This window comes from Ambystoma mexicanum, chromosome 1p (genome assembly GCF_040938575.1).
Source record: "Ambystoma mexicanum isolate Mex_15411 chromosome 1p, UKY_AmexF1_1, whole genome shotgun sequence".
NCBI lineage: Eukaryota > Metazoa > Chordata > Amphibia > Caudata > Ambystomatidae > Ambystoma > Ambystoma mexicanum.
Window position 1 is genome coordinate 1,445,507,950 of NC_090921.1, and position 10,401 is coordinate 1,445,518,350.

At 43.9% G+C, this 10,401-nt stretch overlaps 1 long non-coding RNA gene across 1 annotated transcript; it reads right to left on the minus strand.

The window, feature by feature from the left end:
• Window positions 1-1,337: 1,337 nt before the first annotated feature.
• On the minus strand, window positions 1,338-8,992 carry LOC138455145 (uncharacterized). The gene is made up of 2 exons (XR_011261791.1): window positions 7,710-8,992; window positions 1,338-4,374 (listed from the first exon to the last, which is right to left on the minus strand). It is a non-coding gene; the product is annotated as an uncharacterized lncRNA (long non-coding RNA).
• Between the last annotated feature and the right edge of the window lie 1,409 nt (window positions 8,993-10,401).

Genomic DNA, 10,401 nt, shown 5'->3' on the forward strand with positions numbered 1-10,401 from the left:
TTTTCGAGATGAAGAAACGTGATCTCTTTTGCCCAGGTGGGCAGTTAACCTCACTGCCGCATTCTGGGCTTTTTGTAGTCTTGACATTTGTTTCATAGGAATCCCTGTCATGAGACTATTACAATAGTCAAGATGGGCATTTACCAAGGCTCCTACCACCACTGGCTGATCTTGGGGTGTTAAAAAAGGTAGTACGTTCCTAAGCAAGTGCAGAGCGTAATATACTGCTTTTTTTTTGCCCCGACTTGTGCATCACTAGTGCCAGGCTATTATGCAAGACTATGCAAAAAGGACGAGCATACTCTTCCTTGGAAGAGGTCAAGTGTTAAATATTCCCTACCAAACATAAAAGGATATTGCCGGTCGCCATGCAATACCGTGGCCCTAAGGAACTCTGTGTCCTGCAATATCCCTATAACGCACGGTACGGCATACTTTATCCCATCAACATTTGTAGTTGCCTTCAGTTTTAATCTCACCAAAAATAAAATTGTATAATTCTATAATTCCCATGCAATTGCACTTTTCACCCAAAAGCAGTTTGCGGGCCCCATGTAATGCTCTGCTTCATTGTCTGAGTTAGAGGAAATTTAAAGAGTGTATCTCTGCGTATAGCCCATGCTTTGTTCTCTTCTCGGTCCACAGGCTCATAGGCAAGCCACAGAGTATGATAAATGGCAAGGTGTCCTAGTCCCATGTCATTATTAGGGCGGTCAATACATTGATTATTTCCTTGGTCGGCACTGTCATGTGCAGGGCTTCGTGCCTGTATGTACACAAATGTCTGACGGATTGAAAGGTGCGAGCTGCCCACGCTTTCTCGGCCCTGATTGCAGGCATCGACCAGTAATTAGCGAATTCCTAAAAAAAAAACACGTGAATATTAGTCCAATCTTGCGTGTTTGATGGACGCCAATTCACGGAAGTATTATTTACTCATTTTGACCAAAGTGTTTGGATGTGCCTCGATGTGACGATGATCGGGAATGCTCCCATGCCTGATATCTGCTCTGGGCCTCACACAATGACAAACAACTGATGCGCCCTCACTGTGGCTTCTAGAATCCATGTTGTTTTTCTCCTAAGCAACATATTATTGTTTCATAATTGGTTATACATTCTTACACCTGAGAGTGCACAGCTCATTTCCAGCACTCTTTCTTAGTTTTACTTATTTTCAGATGTTTTGCTGAGAATGTAATGTCGGGGAGAAGCTGGATCCCCCCCCACCCCCAGGGCAGTGGGGGGCCAGCAGCCATATCCTCACCAGCTATGGGAGGCCCCAACACCTCCCATATGGCCCCCAGAAATGCACTAGAGTTCCAAGCAGGCAGCAACATGTTTCAAACTGCTTTATTTCTAGGCACAGAAGAGAAAAAAAAGCCAAAGAAAAGCATCGTGTATCGCGAGTTCAGGCGCCGTCTCCCTCGGGGCTGTCTTGCAAGTAAGTTTTATAATCACACTGCAGGCTGACCTCACAAAATTGGATCAGCTCCCAGAAACCTATCTCCTCCTGTTATTGGCTGCAGAGTGGTGGGTTACATATGTAGCACTTATAGAGAGCCTGATAATTGGATATTTACCTCCTGCGTCAGTGGGTTGATTTAGCTGTGCCAGCCCCCATTACCTAATCCTAATCATGTTGCAATGTGACTTTGTTCCCATAACTTTTTAGCTGGACAAGCAGTTCGCACCTGGTTCTGGCTTGTTACAAATTATGTTTCAATGTTGTGCGTGTCCTTGAGAAAATGTCTTTCTTTCCCAGAAAGAAAAAAAACACACTGGGTTGCCGTGATTTACTCGCATTTGTGGATAATTAAAAAATGTCTGTCTGCAGAAAGTAGTTTTATCTTGAATTTGCGGCCTTGGCAAGTCGGACTTGTTTTGCGAGGAATGTTGATAAGGCTCCCGCAGCCAGTGTTCAGTGTTCAGTGAGTGAAATGAACTTAGCTGTAATTTTCCTGAAACATCGCTTTACACTGTGCATTTAGACCATGTTAATTCATATAGGCATTTGCAAGCCTTTAAACAGGGATTTTTGTGTTTGTAGATTCTGATATTGCAGCATTGATTCTAATGTAGCATAGAAGTTGCACTGTTGGTGAAGTGGGTGTGTTTCAGCATATTTGTCACCCATGGGTGCGCTGGGGTGCTTGGGGTGCGGGGGCATGGATTTGGTCTCCATTTTCCCTCTTCAGTCCCCCCTCTGGTCGACTTTGTCGACCACACCACCAAGCAACATTCACCTCCTTCCGGTCTGCATATCTTTGCCAATTCCTTGAAGTGTCCATAATTTTCTGCATTGTTGTTGATCAACAGTACATATAGGAGTGTTCCCCTTCTGTGTTCCACCACACTCACTCCCCTTCGTACTTCCTCTGATCACAGGGAGTGGCCACCTTTATTACTGCTGGAACCATGTTGCGCACCGCTATCTTAGTCCGGCTCTTCCTTTCACCATGTCTCTTATTTGCATTCCGATAACTTCCTCTGTTGTTCTCTTGCAATGTATCTCTATCTTGCACAATGGTGCTGTGCTCGGTACTCGTCCTTCCGTTATCACCTTCAAGCAACCAGGCAGTTATGATGTCATCCATCACCATGCAAGCACTAGCTAGTTCTTTGCTTTCTCTTTTCAGATACATTTTTTGCTGATCATTCTTTGGTATGCTGGTACTGCACCCACTCATTCTTCTTTCTCGCTCGAGAAGTAATTCCCCCCTCTTTTTACTTCTCTGTCTGTTTCTCTTCTTCCGTTGTTTTCCACCTTGGTGAATGTGTCACTCTTCACATCTTCCTTGGTCATCACCAACAAGGGCATGCTGATGCGCACCAATGAACACTCTCCTCCCCAATTCAGTGGTAGTTTCTCTTGATCTTTGGATGCATGTGCTCAATAGTAGTCCATAAGCAGTGATGTTCCTGCTCTCATCTCTCAACTTCTCTCAACCTTCTTGCATCCAGCATGATTGTCCACTTCTTGTCACTGTTGTGCTGGTAACATAACGTTGGTACCTTAACAGTATACGTCCTTCTTCAGTGACCATCTTTGCTCTTTTCTCTCACTCTGTTAGGCACTTATCATATTTTTGTCTCTTATTATTTTATTTGTTCTTCTCTCCTTTTGTTTTTCTTTCTTCTTTTATTATTTATTTATTTATTTATTTTTTCAATCTCAATGTTGCTGTTTTCCCTTGCAATCTTCTTCGCACCTTGTCATACATGGGCGTCGTGCTCTGCTGTAGTAATTTCTGTTGTAATCAATTCTCTTCCGGCATATGTTAAAGAACAGTCAGGACAGCTCTCTCCAGTGGTGTCCCTACCAATTTTGTACATGTGTGCATGTTGTTGGTCACTTCTGATATGTGTGTTATGTGTATGTTTTACTCCCCTTGTGTCTGCCCTTAACTCTCTTTACTTTAGCAGCAGCTTTTCCTTACCCACTGACGCCGTAACTGTTCCTGCTTAGGTTAGGGAATGTTAGCAGGGGATACAGCGGTAATGCTCATTATTACAAATAATTTTCAAAGTACCACCCCCATAATTTCGTTCATCATTAATAGTCCCATCGTGAAGGTAAAAGTCCTTATTTGCGTGCCCATAACCACTTACGCTGCTGGGTCCTTGCAGCTGATGAGATGATAAAGTTGCCCGCCTGAAAATCGCAAGAAAAGCGTTAATACGTTAGTACATGTTAGTAACATCAAGCTCCGCGAACTAAACAATCACTAAGGGCAAAAATCAAACCTTCCCCCGGACATTTTGGGTTTTCAAAATTTCTCAATATGGGTAGGGAAAATCTTGGGCTGTTTATTCAATGGAAGCAAGGAAATATACTTCAGGGAAACATGCTCTAACGGGTCTGAGGTTCTTGATAGGGTGGGCAATTGAGTGGGGAATGCTTCACAATGTTTTACTCAGTGGACCTCACAGTTTCTAATGGAAGATAACATTAATGAAATTTCCTACACATTTCTAACAGCATACATACGCAACAACCTGCATGTGCGGGGAAAAGAGAAGAAACAAAACAGTGTTACAGCTGTAGGTGCACAAAATGTAATATGAAACTCAATTAAACTTTGGAAATGCGTGTGTCTGTCCCTATTCTAGTTGCTGGTGTGCGTTGGACCATGGGATGGCCATGTTTCCCTAACTCGGGAGTGTTCGTGCTACTTTGTAGTTCATGAAAATCTCTTGCGTTGGCCCTGTTGATCGTTGCTCCCTCGTTGCCAGGGTGGCCACCGCTTTGTAGGGCTTGACGCCTTACACTTCTGACAAAGTCTGTCAGGAGGGGAAAATGTCCCACTGTAGTCCATAGCCATTGGGTGTTGGTTGTCCGTTGTCTTCAGGCCTGCCCTGGGTCCTTTGTATCTGGCGAGAAATGAAATGGAAGCGCTTGAGACCTGAGAATTTACATATTCTTCAATTTCTTGACCTAACCTCTCTGCACTACTCTCACACTATTCAGTGTCCTAGTGGGAGGAGCCAATGGTACACCTATGCACCATCCTGTCACCACCTGGTGGCGTTCAATGGCGGTCTGACTGTAAATTATTACACAATTCGGAATGTACCCAGAAAATGGGTAGGCACTTAATTTTTGTGAAGATACTCATTACACACTTTGATCATATATATGCAAATTGGGTGCTAGTGTACAAATGGGCCTTTGGATCTTTGTATTTACTGTGCTTTTGTTATACGTTATTTATAGTGCGTGCCTTTGTCCCGTGGGGCATCAGGCACTGACAAGCTAAATAGGGAAACATCAGGGTGATAAATTTGTCATATAGGGTGGCTGTGTTTCTAAATTAAGTGCACCATGTTACTTAGTTAAGATAATCGCAGGGTTTTAAAATCTTTTTTTTTTTCTATGGCTCCTCTCTCACTTCTCAGGGTGTGCCTTGCAGTGAACTGCAGGCACTTTAAGCTGGTACTAATGAAATCCGCTACCAATTTGCTCCCATTCTCTCTATCCCACCCCATGTCCACCTTTTAAATCCTACCTACTCTGTTAATTACTCATTTAGTCTAGTATTTTATTACTCCACTACTGTAATTACTGTTACATTTAAACAATATATATATATTTCTAATTACTGTTACATTTAAACAATATATATATTTCTAATTACTGTTACATTTAAACAATATATATTTCTCCCCCCAATATCTGCTCTCAAATTTTAATGCAACCATTATGCTCCAGTTCGTGCAGCAATGACCTCTTTCCCTATGTGTGTTGGCTAATGCATTTGTGCCAGTGTTATTTTCAAAAGCGCTAGTGGCAGTACCACTTGCACTGTTATCTTGTCGCCAAATTAATTCTGTTGGGAACATGGATCATCCACCCTTTACCCCTATTTCTCTCCTCCTGTGGTGAACTGTCAATGAAATGTAGTCCTCCCCCCTCAAGTGCACCTTCTTCCACCTTGTGTGTCTCATTTAATTGTTCTGTGTTAATCGTGTATTCATGAGCCCAGTCTCCTCACTGAAAGATGTGTGCTCAAAATGTAGCTAAATGTACTCTCTTGTGATGCGCTATCATTATGCACCCCCCCTCTGTACCGTGCACCCCCATTATTCTTAAACAATCTTCCTTACTTTCAACATGTGTATGTCTGGTGTTTAACAAGTTATGTATTTCTCGGTTAATAAGGTGGTCATATCCACATTGCTCATGATGTCACAAATGTCTCTTCCCTAATGCATGGCCTAGTCGCCCCACTGTCACCCAGAAAAGAAAATGTTTTTATACCTATCACCACCCCTATGCAATTGTCCTCTGCATTATTGAGTGTGCGTGAGTGTGTGTGTCGGCGCGCGTCTCGCCCGCTCTGTCGGTGAAGCGGAGCATGAGTGTGTGTGGCAGAGTGAGTCAAATCAAGTTTGTCTTGGCCTGTCCTATTAGCGGTATAATGTCAATCTATGTCCTTTGAAAGATTTGTTCCCCATCAGGAAGACCCCACCCAGTCATGTAACCGGTACCATTGCTATTGTGTCAGTGTTCTGTATGGGTGCTGGCTGCTGTGCAGTGCCCCTGTGTTGTCATTCTAGTCAGTCCTGGGGTAGTGGTGCTGTCATTTGTTGTGTCTGTACATGTAATAGTAACAGTACCTGCATTGGTGCTTGTGGTGTCTGCTGAAATGATCCCATCCTGCCCCATGTATCCTCCCCACATGGGCGGTGCATATTGTGGTGATTGTTGACACTGCTATTGTGATTCTTGTGCATGTGTGTTGAAGCTGTTTTTAAATGCCCCTCCCATCGCATGCTTGAATGATTTATTTTGTGCCTACTTGTCCTCATCTGCCTTTCTCTGCCCCTGTGTCATCAAATATTACACTCCCGGAGGTTCAGAAGGGTGAGTCCCCTCTTCCCTCTGCTCGTGTTTGTTCAACATCAGCTGACCCCTCGCATTTTCCTTTTCCTTCGTGCACACAGTTCAACTGTAGCCATGTGCTTTTAAAGCTATTCCCGTGTAAGTGCTGTGTATGTGTGTCCTTAGCGATTGCTGCACGCTTCTGGAGAAGCCGCCTATGAGCAGCCATGGTCTTTTTAATTTACCTTCAGTACTTTTGAATCTTTGCACACTATGTTTTACTGACTTATTTCAGCATGGAAGCTGTGTGCTACACAGCAAGTGAAGGGGAGTCATTTCTGTATTGTGTGATACATTTTACCTCTATTCAATTCGAAAATTTCGGTAGTCCGCTGTTCAGGGAGCAAAAGTTAGAAAATAATTGAACATTTTTTCAACTTCTGTGAGCCTTCTTTGCTCCGCACCTTAGCCAGTGCACTCCACGTGCAATCCATCTTCACCAAACCATTGCCTTCTCCGGCACACCCCCACAATCTTGCGCATGTGTCTTCCACACACCGCCTCTGGGTCACCTATTCTCCAAAACCACACCACTATCTCCTCACCATCAAAACTTTGTGTCCTTATGCATCAATCTGAAGGTGACGTCACCAAACTAAAAACACAATGCAAATGAAAAGACAAATGTGCATACACAGAACAATAACCCATTTCTCCCAACCCCACAAAAAATCCCAAAATAAAACCCCACAATCCCCACAGCTGTCTTCCTGTCTCAACTGGAACAAGGTAAACCACAATAAACTCTTATAATTGAACTGCACACACCGCGTCGCCTAGTGCATGATACGCTCCTCACCAGGGGACCTTAACCAGCCAACTATCTTCCGCACTTCGGGAACAATCTAGCTACCTCCTGCGGGAAAACATCATCCACTCACTGAACTAAAACGCTCAATTAGCAGGGAACCTCATCTACTCATTGATCTATAACGTCAATTCATAGGAAATCCAGACCCCGTACATGAAATCACCATCCAGACCAATCAGCGCGGCAATCCTGTTCTAGACCAATCAGCGCGGCACTCCTGTTCTAGACCAATCAGCGCGGCACTCCTGTTCTATGTGTAGGGAGTCACTACCCCACCCAATATGCTCAAAAACACAAGAAGGGACCACTGCCACCACCCCAGTCCCAACTACAATTCACGTGCCGATCAATACCAATGCGCTGAATTTTGTGACAATGTACAATCACCCACCACCCAATTTACAATCCCTCCCTAAAAACAAAAAAAAAAAAAAAAAAATTAAAAAAAAACACTTTAACATTTCTACTTTAAACATTTCCCCCCCTCAGAGCCCATGTTGCTTGTTTACTTACATTTTCCTATGCTGCACTGGCAATTGCACCACTGCTGGACACTCCCTCAATGCGCTTCACCGGACCCCTTCTCCTGCAGGGCTCTCACCTGCCCTCAAGCGGGGTATTTCCAAGTGGCCCCCGAAGCCTTTAGCCGGTTACGCGTTTTTCCGGTGGTCTTCAGGTGCAGGCGAGGGTCTCACAGCTTCCTTGAGTCGGCGGCAGGGAGCTCAGTCCATCACAGGGCTTGCGCAGGCAGAGCTCAATCACTCATGTTACAATGAGCAATGAGCCTCACAGAGGGCACCAACTTGTCGGGGAGAAGCTGGATCCCCCCCCACCCCCAGGGCAGTGGGGGGCCAGCAGCCATATCCTCACCAGCTATGGGAGGCCCCAACACCTCCCATATGGCCCCCAGAAATGCACTAGAGTTCCAAGCAGGCAGCAACATGTTTCAAACTGCTTTATTTCTAGGCACAGAAGAGAAAAAAAAGCCAAAGAAAAGCATCGTGTATCGCGAGTTCAGGCGCCGTCTCCCTCGGGGCTGTCTTGCAAGTAAGTTTTATAATCACACTGCAGGCTGACCTCACAAAATTGGATCAGCTCCCAGAAACCTATCTCCTCCTGTTATTGGCTGCAGAGTGGTGGGTTACATATGTAGCACTTATAGAGAGCCTGATAATTGGATATTTACCTCCTGCGTCAGTGGGTTGATTTAGCTGTGCCAGCCCCCATTACCTAATCCTAATCATGTTGCAATGTGACTTTGTTCCCATAACTTTTTAGCTGGACAAGCAGTTCGCACCTGGTTCTGGCTTGTTACAAATTATGTTTCAATGTTGTGCGTGTCCTTGAGAAAATGTCTTTCTTTCCCAGAAAGAAAAAAAACACACTGGGTTGCCGTGATTTACTCGCATTTGTGGATAATTAAAAAATGTCTGTCTGCAGAAAGTAGTTTTATCTTGAATTTGCGGCCTTGGCAAGTCGGACTTGTTTTGCGAGGAATGTTGATAAGGCTCCCGCAGCCAGTGTTCAGTGTTCAGTGAGTGAAATGAACTTAGCTGTAATTTTCCTGAAACATCGCTTTACACTGTGCATTTAGACCATGTTAATTCATATAGGCATTTGCAAGCCTTTAAACAGGGATTTTTGTGTTTGTAGATTCTGATATTGCAGCATTGATTCTAATGTAGCATAGAAGTTGCACTGTTGGTGAAGTGGGTGTGTTTCAGCATATTTGTCACCCATGGGTGCGCTGGGGTGCTTGGGGTGCGGGGGCATGGATTTGGTCTCCATTTTCCCTCTTCAGTAACATATAATTCAGCTCACTTATAATTCAAAGTTCTTTTCCACTGTAGGAAATATCAATACTAATTTGGACTTGTAATTGAACAAGAAGAGTGGATTTGAAGTTGATAAATCAGAGGTCTCCTGGCTGTCTCTTGGGGGTCCAGAGTGTATTCCCTATTCCTTGGGCACGCTATTTGCTTGTTTCTTGCCTTTTCTATTTCTAACGTATTTGCTGCACTCGGTTTATATTTTACCAGCCCCATTTTGGTGAAGTACTCGTTTTGACTACATGCGTGTTCATAGATATTCGCTGTTCTCGCGGTATTTCCATTCGTGTATTATGTTCTAAGTTATTTTCCCACTGATGCACGCTTTTTGAGATTCTGGAAAATAAAGCGAGAAATCAGACTGCAAAAATACTGTGAAACCCTTGCTGAGAACCTCAGTGTTGTTCATTTGCGTCACATGAAGACAGATCAAGCATACGGGTATTGTGCTTAGAGTTATACTCTACATGTGAAAGGCTATTTACGGGTCACTTGGGATAACCTGCTTGAGCAACACCAGGAGCTGTCTCTGGCATCATCTCCATGCGTCACGGTGTGATCTGGCTGTGCACAATAAAAGTGGGGCTCAGCGCTTTGGCCCTTTCTCCAATGGATCATGCTCGTGATCCTCCTGACAGCCCTCCTTTGGATTTTGATTTATGTTCTCCTAAAACTAAAATCAAAGATTCCATCTACTGCTATTTTATGGCAGCTGAGATGATGAATGGCAGAGCCTTTCAGCCAAACGAATCTGCTGTGTCTTTGCCCTGGATTTTAATTGCTAGGAGTAGCCAGTCATTGCTCAGAATTCAGTGGTAAGCAGAGTGTAGAGACTGTGACGATGGGTTCTCGGTATCATAATAGATCTGTATATATTGTGTATATGTTATGTGTCTGTGTGTGTTCATGACATTTATACCGTTACACATATATACATCTCTGGAAAACAAATAATATAGGCCAATACAAATATCAAGTCTACAAATGCTGGCGATGCCACTCAATGTAAAGACAGCAAAATGTAAAGTAATACAAAAGTTGCCAATGCCAATGTTGCAGTGCAAACTATTTAATTACTACAAAGCCTAGTACCATGCATTTGGTGATCTTAACGAACACGATACCACTTTCAACACTCACTTTAGCTATAGCACAGATGTGAGACATATAGGGCCCGATTCAAGGAAAAAAGCATATTAATCTCGCAAGGGCCACGCGCCGAGAACGACACTGCGCGAGCCTGTGCGCATAGGTAAATCTGTGGGCTCCATGTATTCATGGATACAAACACGCATTCCTAGGAGACATGCAAAGGGAATTGAGCTGCGTGAGGAATGCCCACAACACTCCCCCACAAAAAACTAAAACCCAGCCAT